The following is a 14,482-nucleotide window of genomic DNA, read 5'->3' as shown; positions in this document are numbered from 1 at the left end:
AATAGGTTTTTACTGCCACAAATAACTCTTGCAAAAAGCATATGGTTGTTAGATAGGATTATTTCCAATAATTCCAATAATTCCAAAGGATGGAATCTGGGTAAGTACAAAGTTTAAGGAGTAGGCTTTATTATTTATTAGTAAGAAAGATAAATGGGCTCTGAAATATTCTTTTCTGTATATTTTCCATTTTAGCTACTTGGTAACCATTGGACAACCTCTATTTATTGAAATGTACTTTTAATTTATTATTTCCAAAGTAGTGACATGTCAGCATGTCCTCAATATAAAATATAGACAGTTTACATTCTTGATTTTTCATACTAAATCTTCAAAATCTAGTTTTCATTTCATTTATACTTACAAGCACATCTCAGCTTGGCCCAGCAACATTTCACAAATCTAATAGGTACGTGTTGCTGCTGGCTACCATAGTAGGCACTTCTGGTCTATATCACTGTTAGGGCAGATCTAGAACAATCGTAACTCCAGGGCTAGCTTTGCATCACTGCTAATGTCTGGCACTTCCTGGGTCTGTTCAATGAGGTCTCTTCACTCTTCATGGCAGAAACTTCTTCCTCCACCCCTACATTAGCTTTGAGAATTGTTCTGCTTATATAGCTCAGCTGTTCTTTCTCCCACAGTTAGTTGTTTTATGCCTGGCTCTTGGTGTTTTCTGCATAGGTGCACAGTATTCAGCCAAAGACTTCACAGTACCTCTGTATGGAACTATTCTGATGTGTAACTTCCTTCTTCCTTCTAGCATTCTATTTTGTGAAGTCCAGCAGCCTCAGCCTCCTGAACTCTGACCCCTGGTCTTCAATTTAGCAAGGTGACTTTGATTTACGTAGGGTCCCCTCTTGTTCGATGGTCTAAAAAGTGTCTTTAGGCAGAAAGGCTGGGTCATTTCAGGGCTCACCTCATTAGTTTCCCTTCTCTGGAGGATCAGTCTGTGCTTCCTCCTGTCCAGTTTTCTAGTCGGAGGCAGCAGGACAGCAAGTCTGATACAAGTTATTCTTTGCCACCAAAAGTGGAAGTCCTACTTTGCAAGGCAAAATTGAAGTAGAGAACATCCTGTGCTCACTCATGAATTCCAGCCAAGAACACTGGGTTCCTTTGGAGGGGGAAGAAAGTTGAGAATGTCTTTGATCTTGGTGGTGTGGTTCCATTATGGCTGCACCCAGTCCCTCCACGTGCCACTGCTTCCGTGTCAATAATCGCAATTATCTTCCCAAGGTGAGGTGGCTCTGGTTCAAAATCATGTTCATTCTGGTGAACCTGGCCTTCGCTGTGGTGTTCATCTTGGGTAGGAGTATCACCTGGATGCCACTTGTGAGCTGCAAAAAAACCCAAAAACACAAAACAAACAAACACTGTTTGCAGAAGGAGGTCATGGATCACGAGGTGGGCACTGCATGCTCCTCACTGCCAGGCCAATCTTACATCACTTTGTCGTATTCCATCACCAGTCTCTGTGCAACTGTGAGGAGAAGGCATATGATCAATGCACATTTTCTAGCATCACTCCTGGATGGCTGTTTGGGTTTAGAATTCTGTATCACAGCATTTGTAATTTTCCCTCAGTACTTTAAAAATATCAACCTGCTGCTGTCTTATTTTTGTTGCTGCTCACGAAGCTTCCGCTGTTGGTCTAAGGATCATTCCTTTATAGACCATCTTCATATTACCAGCAAAGATTATTAAAACATAAGGATTATTTTTAAATCTTCCCTTACCACTTTTCCTGGTGTTTTGCAGTTTCATTACAGTGAGCTTTAATACAGAGCCTAGTTTTTTACGAGCTTAGTTTTTCCCCATCTATAAGAATGAGAAAATTGGGGCAGACTGTGGGACAGTGGGTTAAGCAGCCACTTGGGACATCCACATTCCCATATCAGAGTGCCCGTGATTGGTCCCACATCCACTTCTGATCCACCTTCCAGATAATGTGCCTGAGAAGCAACAGATGATGACCCAAGCACTTGGGTTCCTGCCATCCACGTGAGGGACAAGGTTGGAGCTCCTGGCTCCTAGATTCAGTCTGACCCAGACCTCACTGTTGGAGGCATTTGGGGGAATGAACCAGAAGATGAAAATCTCTCTCTCTCTCCCTCTTTTTATCATTATGCCTTTGAAATAAAATAAATGAATAAATCTTTTTTAAAAACTGAGAAAACTATTTTAACACTTTAGATTTTTATGAAGATTAAATAAAATATAGAAGAATTATATACCACAGTGCTTGGGCTTGTACATTGATAATATCCAAAAACTTCTACCCAAATGCTTAAGCAAAATGTAAATTTGTTGGTGCATCTTACTGAAGTTCAGAAACAGGGTGGGTTTGACCAATCCAACCCAAGACCTCCAGTCATGATTCCTGATTCTCTTGGCTCTCCCCTCTTCACCTACTTCTTGTAAATCTCTTCACGTAACTAGTATTCCAACTCATAGTGACAAGGTTCCCACAACTGTTCTGGAGCTATTCCTGTCACATCATTCAGAAGATGTAATACTTAAGTCCTAGCTCTCCAAGTTGGAGTACTAAGAGCCATTGCACAGATTACAGAAAAATTGAATCAATGACCAGGGGAATAGGACTTGCTGATTAACCTAATCCATACTCCCATTCTTAGAGTCTTATAAGATGTATATGTGGTAGGGCAAAGACTTGATAAGAGGGTGAAAGGAGGTTCTGGGTAGGAATGCAAGGATAGTTTTTAGGTACCCAACTCAATTTAGCTTAAAAAATATAAAAACATTATTTTGGGGCTGGTACTGTGGCATATTGGGTAAAGCTGTCGCCTACTGCGCCAGCATCCCATTTGGGCACCAGTTTGAAACCCAGCTACTCTACTTCTGATCCAGCTCCCTGATAAAGCACCTGGAAAAGTAGAGGAAGATGCTTAGGGCCCCTGCACCCAGAGGAAGCTCCCGGCTTCTGGCTTTGGTCTGGCCCAGCTCTGGCAGTTTCAGCCATCTGGGGCATGAACCAGCAGATGGAAGATTTCTCTCTCTCTGTCTCTTCCTCTCTCTGTGACTCTTCCTTTCAAATAAAACATAAATTAATTTTAAAATGCATTATCTCCTAATATGCAGTACAAAGGCATGGTTCACTAGTATGCCAAAGCCGCCTTGTACTAACAAGAACCAATTGTTAAATGTGTAGGAATTTTGAAAGCCAGTTTTTAAATAATCGGTAGCTTGATATTGCCATGATGGGAATATTTACACCCTTCTTCACTCCTGAACTCCCAGAAAGCTCGTTCCTGTCATACCACTGGGCAGATGTCAGGAATGGTTGATTCAGTGGGTCAAGGATATTATTTGCAATAAGAGATCCTTTTGTAGCTCTTTAATCTATCACTACTGCATTGGCTTTACACTAGGGTCAGTTTCCTCCATGGTCATAGAATTGCTTTTTTTTTTTTTTTAAAGATTATTTATTTGAGAGGTAGAGTTACAGACAGTGAGAGGGAGAGACAGAGACAAAAGGTCTTCCTTCTGTTGGTTCACTCCTCAAATGGCTGCAACAGCCGGAGCTATGCTGATCCAAAGCCAGGAGCCAGGTGCTTTCTCCTGGTCTCCTATGTGGCTGCAAGAGCTGCTTTCCCAGGCCACAGCAGAGAGCTGGATTGGAAGAGGAACAGCCAGGACTAGAACTGGTGTACATATGGGATGCCTGCACTGCAACTGGACAACTGGTCCCAATTCTACTGAGACCTCTCTGAAAGACTGTAGGATATACCTCAATAGTGTGCCAACAAGGCACAGGGAAGCTGAGCCTTGATACTGACTCTCATCTCTCACTGGTTGAGGGACCTTGCACTGCAGGTGGAGGATTAACCTACTGCGCTACGGCACTGGCCCCCATAGAATTGCTTTATTAGCAAATCAGAAATGGTGTTCCTTATTCATTTCCAACAGCAGAGAAAAATAACTTCGCTCCAATGTGGGTCATCATTTGGCCCTTTAGTATGAATGAGCCAGCTTCAGGCATTTTTACCCATGCAGTCTGCCCTATGCTGACTGGCTTAGGCAACTCAGGCTCCATCTCTGGAGCTGAGGAAGGGACCCATTTCTTCTGCATTTTGTGCATTATGGGAAAAGGTAAATCAAAATTAAAAATCTTGGGCCAACATTGTCACACAGCAGGTTAAGCCTCTGCTAGCACGCCACCATCCCATATTGGTGCATATTAAACCCTGGTTGTCCTTGCACCTCTCCAGCTCCCTGCTTGGACCCCTACCACCCATGTGGGAGACGTGGATGGAGTATTAGGCTACTTTTCTGTTTGGCCTATCCCCAGTTGTTGCAGCATTTTGGGGAGTAAACCAGCAGATAAAAGATCTCTCTCTCTGTCACCACTCCTTCTGTTGCTCTACCTTTCAAATAAATAAAATAAATCTTGAAAAAAATTAAAATGCTGTTAATAAAATCAGAGGTTGAAATAGATGCTAGATAATGTCCAGTATATAATAAACCAACACTATACAGTATACAGATCCTCCACATCCCTCAACAAGTCAAATAATCATTTGAAAGACAGACTCTGAATCCTAGAAACAAGAAAGAAATTAGTTGTCATTGGCTTTTGAATGGTTAAGGACTCATGAAAATACATGCTGACCTTTTAAAGAAGTAGTCAGAAACCTCCAGGAATTCTCACACTATTTAAATCACTTTCAGCTTAAGTCTAGGTCCGATCAAGGCAATGGGAGAGTATCATTAGTTGGATTCCTCTAAAAGAAGCTGTGAGAAACAGTTTGTGTGCAGGTGGTTAATTCAGGAGGTGATCCAAGGAAAATGGTACTAGGCTTGGAAAGTAAGGCAGAAAACAGCAAAAAAGCACAAGGCAGGTCATAATGACCAGGTTACTGCTGTGGACAACTGGTCCCAAGTCCACTGAAGGATATACCGCAATAGTATGCCAACGAGGCACAGGGAAGCTGAGCCTTGACACTGACTCTCATCTCTCACTGGTTGAGGGACCTTGTCAGGACATTAACTCCCTAATATCTCTGGCCTGTTCTGTTGCATCTTGGCTCAGTAGCCCAAGGACAAACACTGTCAGGCAGCGAGGCAGGGGGCCTGTATCACATTTGTTAGCAGGTGATCTCCAGATGATAAAAGGACACCTGGCATGTCTTTTACAGAGATGACTGCTTTTCAGTACTGAACTTTATGTTGAGATGTCCACATACAGAATGACTAAGCAGTCTCATGGGAGAGCTCACTTGGAGTGAAAAGGGTACTGGACATGTTGAATTTGATTAAATAAGAATGCCTTGGTTGGTGCAAGAAGAAAGTATCTTGAATATGGATTGGACTCTATTGCTTAAATCTCTTGTCAGCTCAAGCCATGGAAGAATGCCTGGGTTTCAGGCAAAGAGAAGAAAACAAAGACATTTGAAAAAGCTGCATTGGTGCATCTACTCCTCTTTTCCTCTCCTCTTCTTTTCTCCTCTCTGTAATACAAGATTATTGCCCCAACCCACCACCTGCTTCAGTACAAGGAGGGTTTCACTCCGGGCAGTGAGAGGCTGAGATGCCTGGTAAAGCCATGGGAAGACCCTCCCCCAGGGGCTGCACAATTGGTGGAGAAATGGAGGAACATCTGGAGCTCCAGTGAGACTCCCAAAAACTGAAACACAAAGGGAGCCTTTGCAGACACCTGAGGTTCTATGGAGATCTGTGCCATGGCCATTATTTCTAGGCTAGAGTAGGTTTTGGGTTATAGGTGTAAAAAGCACCTGGTTTGTTCAGATACTGCTGAAGAAGAAATAACTTTATTATGTAGGCAAGAGAATGCAGGATAACTTTTGCAGGTTTTCTTTTGGGGGGAGGGGGAGTAAACTTTAAAGTCATTTAGGGGCCGGCGTTGTGGTATAACAGGTAAAACCGCTGCCTGTGATGCTGGCATCCATATGGTGCCAATTTGAATCCCAGCTGCTCCATTTCCCATCCAAATCCCTGTTAATGAGCCTAGGAAAGCAGTGGAGGATGTCTGGAGATATGTACTATCCATACATTTAAGGCCAATTCTATCTTCTTTGCTTCTGTAATAATGCTTGAAGGGAGGGCTGGTTTTTGTCTTGTTTTTAGTGACGGGGACAACTGGTAACACTTAGTTCCCTAGGAAGATGCTTGCAGTTGCCACCTCTCAGCAACTATTTGCGCCACCAACCTGGAAACACAGAAGCTGAGTAGCACGAAAGGCTCCCAGACGACAGAACTGGACAGACTGCATCCACTCTCCTTGTTGCTTTTCTTCTTCTCAGCCTCCTCTTCTACAGCAGTGGTGTGACATCACAGCTCTCTTGCCCTCTACTTTTCCTCCTTCTTTGTTCCATGCTTTTTCTCCAGCCCTAGCCTTTGTCATCTCCTCTCTCACGCATTTTCTTGTAAGTGGAATATTTGGTGATAAGGAAGGGGATACACCCTACCCTGACACCATCTGTTCTGTTTCTAAATACCTCTTGAACCCATCCATTTTCTTCTGTGCTTTCACTACCACCACCCTATTTCTGGTCAGCTGTTTTAAAATCTTGGATTATTGCAAGACTGATCTTTGTATATGATCTTCCCGCTTCCACCCTTAGCCTTCTCATCTGTACTCCAAGCAGCAGCCACCATAATCTTTCTACTTGGCAAATTTGATAATGTTACTTTGCTGCTTAAAAATTTCCAGTGGCTCCCCATTGCCTTAGAATAGAGAATATAGTTGGATTGAAATGCTAGGAGACTTGGCTGTAATCCTTCTCTAGCAACCTTTCTGAACAGTCCCCTCACTCAGTCTAATGCCTTAGCCACGGGAAATCACTTGTTGTTCCACGAAGCTGTTGTCCCATTCTTCCTCTAAGTAAATAAATGTATGAGGTACATTTATTTACTTAGAGGTGAGAGAGAGAGAGAGAGAGAGAGAGAGCAAGAGAGGGAGAGAGAGAGAGAGAACACACTCTCATCCTCTGGTTCACCTTCTCAAATGCTGGCAATTGTTGGGGGAGGGAAGGCACAAGCCAGCATCTGGGAATTGGATCCACATCTCCAAGGTGGGTGGCAGGGACCCAATTAACTGAGCCATCATTAGCTCCCAGGACCTGCAATGCAGGACATGGAAGTCAGGCGCCAGAGTTTGGAACTGAACATGGGAATACCAACATAGGACTTGGGCATCTTAACCTCCAAGCTGAACTCCTGCCGTCCCTTTGTGAGCTCTTGCTTTCATGTCTCTTCCATTTTTGCCAAGCTGCTTCCAATTCATCCTTCATTCCTCTGCTCAAATGTCACTTCCTTGGGAATTCCTACCTGTATGCTTCTAAACCTTGTACTTCTGGTGTGTATTCACTTATAATACTATTTGCACTTAGTTGCTTAATTCTCTCTCCCTTACTATGCCATAGACTGTCTGAGGGCATTAATCATGATTGGCACAGAGAAGGCATTCAATCTTTATTTCTTGAATAAACCAGCTAGGGAGGAATGTATGTTTTAGCAGTCATTTGTGTTGCTTTGTACCTAACATTTGGTAGGAAAGTTACAGTGTTGAGAAGGCTGACCTTGTTTCCCTAAAAAATGATTATATCATTAAATTACCACGTGTTCCCAAGGTCTTTTTAGAGTCCCTGTCCCTCAGGTTCCTGTAATTCCAACCTTATTTCGCACAGCTCCCTCAAAGCTCAACCCTTTCTGGTTTCTCAGACCCTCACTCCTTCCACATTCTGCTCTTAACAGCATCCTGTGTTCTCCTCTCAAAAATGTCTAGCCGCACTCCATTTCTCTTCAAGACCCAGTGTGAGCACTAGATCCCCTGGAAGGCTGTCACCAGCACTCCCTGGCATTCTGGCAGACACTCCCGAGTTCTCTGAATTGGGCTGTGTGTATAGATCTCTTGGTTCCCCCACATACGCCGCAGGGAAGGAACCATCAGGAATTGAATAAGAGCCTGGAGACAGTGCATCTGAATCTCCGTCTTTTTTGTATTTGGGATCCTGCCATCTTGGGCAAGTTTCCTCACTTCTGAATTAAAGCTGATAATGGTATCTGGTGAGTAGTGCTACTCTGAGGAGTAATGAAATTCTCCACCTAGAGCATGTGGAACAGTATCTGGTACATGGGAAGTACAAACACAGCAATCTTATCATTACAGAAATCTCAAGGCCACTCAGGCCAGGCCAAGTATTGGCACATGAGTGATAATGATATCGATTCATGAAATTAGTCCACTGTGGAAAATTACCAAAAAGTGAATGTTAGTTGGGACCGGCACTGTGGCACAGCGGGTTAATGCCCTGGCCTGAAGTACCGGCAGCCCAATATGGGCACCAGTTCTAGTCCCGGCTGCTCCTCTTCCTATCCAGCTCTCTGCTGTGGCCTGGGATAGCAGTGAAAGATGGCTCAAGTCCTTGGGCTCTTGCATCCTCATGGGAGACCTGGAAGAAGCTCCTGGCTCCTGGCTTTGGATCAGCACAGCTCTGGCTGTTGTGGTCATCTGGGGAGTGAACCAGCGGATGGAAGACCTCTCTCTCTGTCTCTACCTCTCTCTGTAACTCTGTCTTTCAAATAAATAAAAAAAAAAATCTTTTAAAAAAAGTGAATGTTAGAATACGCATCAGATTCACACAGATCTTTGTACTTGATTTCACTTGCCACAGCACTCTTCTGGCTATCTTCTTTAGAAATTAAAAAAAGAAAAGAAAGAAAGAAAAGAAAGGAAAAGGAGAGAGAGAGAGAGAGAGAGAGAGAGAATAAAGAAAAGCGCAAAAAGAAAATGTTGAGCCTGCAGCAAAATGCAGGAAATGGCCACCAGAGGGCAGCCAAAGGTTTTGACAAATGAACTGGCTGCAAGTAAAAAACCTCATTTCACTCTCTTCTCGATGATGCAGGAACAAACTAGATGGGAAAGTGGGGTCTTCCATGCAAAAAAACATGTCCTAGCCACACAAACAAGTGGCAGTGAAGTGAGAGCAGCACAAGACTATAGTAGTTCCTTTGTACCTGCAGGAGATTACTTCCAGGAACAACATGATACCAAACTGACAGATGCCCGAGTCCCTTACATATGAAAAAGAATCGTTTTGTGTTTGCATAGAACTTGCACACAACCACCTAGATACTAATTTAGAGCTTACTTCTGATAACTACTACAATGTAGAAGCTATATAAATAGTTATATTGTATTTATTGCTCAGGGAATAATGACAAAGAAAAAATTATGAATGTGTTCAGCATAGATGCAATTTTTTTCCTTAATATTACTGATGCATGACTGGTTGACTCTGTGGATGTGGAACCCCCCAATAGTAAGGACCAATTGTTCATCGGATCCTCTGCACATCCTCCCATCATGCACCACAAATCCATCTACACAGTACAGTATAAATTCTGAATTGCAGGAACATCAGGTTTGTTTCCTAAATCTGGGACCTAAAGCTTTGACCTCCTCAGTCTCTCCACAATCAGACCTTATCTCATTGGAAAATCTCCACAATTCTAACTAAAACAGTCAGTAACTTGACCTGCATGAATGCCTCTCCTCTACAATTTCCTAGACTGATTTTGACCTAGAATTTCCTTCTCCCTACCATGAAGGTCAAATGCCACCCTTCTTTCAAGATGTAGTTGAAGATCTTCTCTTTTACAAAGCTTGGCATGGTATCCCAATGCTGGAAACATCTTTCTTAGTTTACTGTTCTTGAAGTTTACACCCCATCTATTTATTAGGGCTAGTCATGCCTTCTTCATGTTTTTGTAAAATAGATTAAAGATGATTGTGGAAAGTACCTAGCACAGTGTCTAGCTCATTCAAAACAAAAGCAGATCAGGTTGTAATTACGACTCTCATCATAATTAACTATGTGCAATTTTTATCACCCTAAAAGCAGGAGTGCAGGAATTATACCTCTAATGACCTCACATGTCTGGGCATCCCAGCAAAGTTTGCTGCACAAATCACCAAACAAATTAATGAGCCAATTAACTGCTGTTTCATCAAAGAAAAAATATGATGAGTAAATGATTTCTTGTATGTTTTGTAAATATGAATTTTCAGTACAACCCAGGAAATACACGACTGGTTCTTTCTCCCTGACTACGATACATAGTCATCTATGAAATTCGAGCAATATAGAAAAGCTTAAAGAAACAAGTGTAACCTAACTCAAATCTCACTGGCCATAGGTAACTCTTAAATACTTCTAGATACCTGCACACACACACAGAGTTAAAGCACAGTGATCATAGTTGCTTACAATCTGTTTTTTACTCAGTAATGGTCACAGATGCTTTTTTAGGTTAATGAACATAGATAATTACTTTTAGATATTTCTTTAAAATATAATATCCTTTTGGGTGTATAGTGTTCCATTGTTTTAGGATATCATCATTTGTTAAAATACAAATATTATAATTAATTTTGCTAAAATGTAAATTCTTTTTTATTTTTTGACAGGCAGAGTGGATAGTGAGAGAGAGAGACGAGAGAAAGTCTTCCTTTGCCATTGGTTCACCCTCCAATGGCCGCCGTGGCCGGCACGCCACGGCCGGCGCACCGCGCTGATCCGAAGGCAGGAGCCAGGTGCTTCTCCTGGTCTCCCATGGGGTGCAGAGCCCAAGCACTTGGGCCATCCTCCACTGCACTCCCTGGCCACAGCAGAGAGCTGGCCTGGAAGAGGGGCAACCAGGACAGAATCCGGCGTCCCGACCGGGACTAGAACCTGGTGTGCCGGCGCCGCAAGGCGGAGGATTAGCCTAGTGAGCCGCGGTGCCGGCCAATGTAAATTCTATACAGGAGTGTGAGGACATTTGACCACTATGGCCATTAATAGTTTAGCTCCTACTTCACTTCTTCATGTTGAAATTAAGGACTTGGTGGGAAAATGCAAGGAGGCAATGCCTGAGAAATTAGGCATAGACCTGCCAGGTTGATAACTTTAGGTAAACACAGTGTCTTTAGGTAGCCAGGGTAGGGGTAAGCCCTAGACAAAGAATGAAGAACAGGTTGGTGCTGAAAATGAACTTCTGTAAGCATACATATTTGGGTCAGACTGGTCTGGAGCTTTGGGCCTCTCTCTCAGGCCCCAGTAGGAGCCTAAGCCAAGTTCAAAGCCTCAGGGTGTGGAGTGTCTCCCACCAGCAGGAGATTGTTTCCATGTTACTCACTGCTGGCCAGACAGCGAACCAGAAGTTTTAGAGAGGGAGGAAATAAAGATAAAGTAGTTAAAGAGGTAGAAATAACTTTATTGAGTGTTTACTATGTAACATTCTATATGCATATACCAAAAAAACCTATTTGATAAAATTTAAAACTAGTCATGAAAAAATATTTTCATGAAACTAGGACAAGGGAACTTCCTCCGTCTGGTGAAGAACATTTGAGAAAAATCTGTAAGCAACACCCCACCTGGTGGGGAAGATTCAGTGTGCTTATCTAGATACTCCTTCCAGTGGTCCTGTTATCCCACTTAATGGATGAAGGAAGTGAGGTCTTCAAAAAAATCAATTAATTCACCAAATGTCACATGACCAGTTAAAGTCACGAAATTCTTAGAATTCGTAGGTACAATCTTTCACGGTTTTATTAGGACTCCAAAATCGTGTCTAACCTCTCCTTACCCTAAGGCTTGAAATTCAGTCAGAAGGCTGCACGGGGCTGTTCATCAAAGATTTATTTAAGAGATGATATTTAAGGGAGTATTGCGAAGATTTCCAGTGTAGAAGACTGGTCATCAGCGGTTACTTTGCACAGATGCCAGGGATGGCTTAAGCAGATTTTTTTCCTTTTGAAGGCTGATTGTTTCATGTCTGCCTGCCCATATATCATTAGCTGTGTTAGGAGCTGTGTGCATAGTTCCGAGGACTGTGTGATGTGCCTGCCAAGTGTAAGCCCCTATGATGGTTTCGTATTTGCAAAGGTAAGTGCACTGGAGTTGAAGGGAGGGCAACGATATTCTCATCTCTGTATACTCCTGGGAGCTGAGGGGTCCTGCTCCCTAACTTAAAAATCGACACTTTGCTTCTTCAAGACTTTGAACTATGGTGAAAAATATAGAAAAAATAAGCATTTTTTAAAATAAAATATTGATGATCTAGAGACATGAAGAATTCAAAGCGCAGGGCTCTATTGGTAATTGCATGACACTAATGCCTTTGTGACATCTCTCTCTCTGCTTTCAAATAAACAAATAAAAATTTAAAAGGCCGCAGGAATTTCTGACCAGCACCAGCAAAGTTTTCACAATGTCTATTTAAGTAGAGACCAACCCCCCTACTCCTCAAAGGGTGTTTCCTTTTGGGTCCCATCTCAGTAAAGAAAAGGTCTGATTCAAAGGTGAACACCAGAAAGAGACACACAGTCTGGCACTTTAGGTCTGTGGTCAAGGCACAAGTTTGGATGCACTATTCCTGGCACCTGGCCGTGGGTGTTCAACTCTCATCTAGGGTAAGCACAGACAGGGCTCTTGAAAAGTTTTCAGAAGCAGCTTCAGCAATTTGGTTCACTTGGGCTGGATTCTAACTTTATACTGACTGAGAAAACAGGTAAACTTACCAGGTTTTTAATCTTTCCACAAGTATATATTGAAGAACTATTATTTTTTGAATCAGGTGCTAATCCAGGTCTATAAAATGGTAATAAAATATCTAAATGGTCATAATTAATGGTAATAAAATATCTAAAGACTCTGATGGTTTGGAGCTAAGATTCTAGGGGCAGGAGACCAATCGTAAACAATAAACAATGACTATATGAAATGTGAGTAAGCTATGTTAGAAGGTCAGGGAGTGCGCTGGGAAGTAGAACAGGATGCAGAGGAGTGGGGAGAAGACAGCTGGGGGAAGAAGCAGGGTGGTCATGAGAGGCCTCAGTGGGATATGGGCAAAGATAGGAGGAAGCATGTGGGAAACAGAAGGAAGAGCAAGAGCAAAGGCCTACAGCCAGTGCAAGGCCAGGCTCAAGAGAGGTAGAATGGCTGAAGTATAAGAAGGCAGAACCTAGGGACGGGTGATGAGATCAGGCAGGTACCAGAGATCCAGAACCCCCAGCTCTGGTCCTACAGGAGGACGAGAACATGCTGCAGTACCTCTGTATCCTCAGTGTCTAAGGCACTGCTTTGTAGGGATCAGACACTCATGTGGACTGTCCTTGTTGTTGGAGAAAACCACAGCAGAGGTTGAGAGACAGGAAAGAGTTAAAGGACTGACCTTCTGGGTGTGGACACCACTTGGGAAAAGAGGGTGTTTATGAAAAGCAGGGACTTATGTGAAGACAAGACGTGATGGCGGCATGGAGGGCCTGCAAAGACTGTGTTTGAATTCATCAGAATGCTGAGTCAGTAAATGGAGGGTGGAACCCACTGCAGCACTTTCTACCCCTCATTTCCCCCAATTCTTCTTGTGCAGAGCACTCTCAGTCCGTGGCTGTTTCTCCACTCCCAGTCACCACCCCCATGCACTTGACCGACCTATGCATCACACCTTACTCATTCTTTCACTGAGAAAGGACTTTCTTAAGAACTTGGCATTTGGAAAGTCCCTTTCTTCTTTTTCCTCCTTTTGTTTTTAATTGAGGTGAAATTCACATAACCTAAAATCCACCGTGTTTTAAAGTATACAATTCAGTGGCATTTAGTACATTCACAATATTGTGCAATCACAACTTTTATTGGATTCCAAAATATCTTCATCACCTGCAAAGAAAATCTTGTAACCACCAAGTGCTCACTCCCTGCAGCTTCTGGAAACCACTAAAGGAAATGAAATGGAAAGTAGTTATTTTCTGACAGCACCAATCAATTGCTTTACATCAGCTTCAGGAGTTGACTTGATGAAAATGAATTGCATATGATTGTCAGCCTTCTACTTCCTATGGCCAGTTTGCTTGGAAGCAAGATCCAGAATATGGATGACCTGTGTAACAGCTGTGGCATATACTCTCACTTTCTGCCCTCACCACCAATAAGAGTGCCTGTTAGAATAGGGACATCATGGTACTGCTTTCCTGAGGAGGGGTGGGCCTGAAAGATCCGTACTTTTAGTCCTACTCTTCTTTCTGTTGAAGATTATCAGCAGTCCACACATGAACCATTTTTTATTTATTTTCATTATTCATTTTATTCCCAGACCTCACTTCCATAGCATTCTAATGTATTTAAAGCATACCTTTTACTTTTTATGTCACCTTGCAAAATACTTGTTACTGTTTTGTATATCCACATTTTTAATTTACTTAACTGATGGTTTACTATATATCTTATGGCATTTTCACTCAATAGCATTTTGATGATCCATATGTATGTACATAAATAATAAAACACACACACACACACACATATATATATAGAGAGAGAGAGAGAGAAACTATACATGAGTATAGTTCACAAAGTTTGTGGATTATTGAATTAAAATTGAAATATGCATACAAGGAGAGATATTTTCAAAATTACAAGGTACCATATTTGGGGGCAGGAGGTCCTAACTCCCATCA

This window comes from Oryctolagus cuniculus, chromosome 15 (genome assembly GCF_051225735.1).
Source record: "Oryctolagus cuniculus isolate XC-2025 breed Fujian yellow rabbit chromosome 15, ASM5122573v1, whole genome shotgun sequence".
NCBI classification, from domain to species: Eukaryota; Metazoa; Chordata; class Mammalia; order Lagomorpha; family Leporidae; genus Oryctolagus; species Oryctolagus cuniculus.
The sequence above is the reverse complement of the archived record's forward strand: the minus strand, read 5'-3'. Positions refer to the sequence as shown.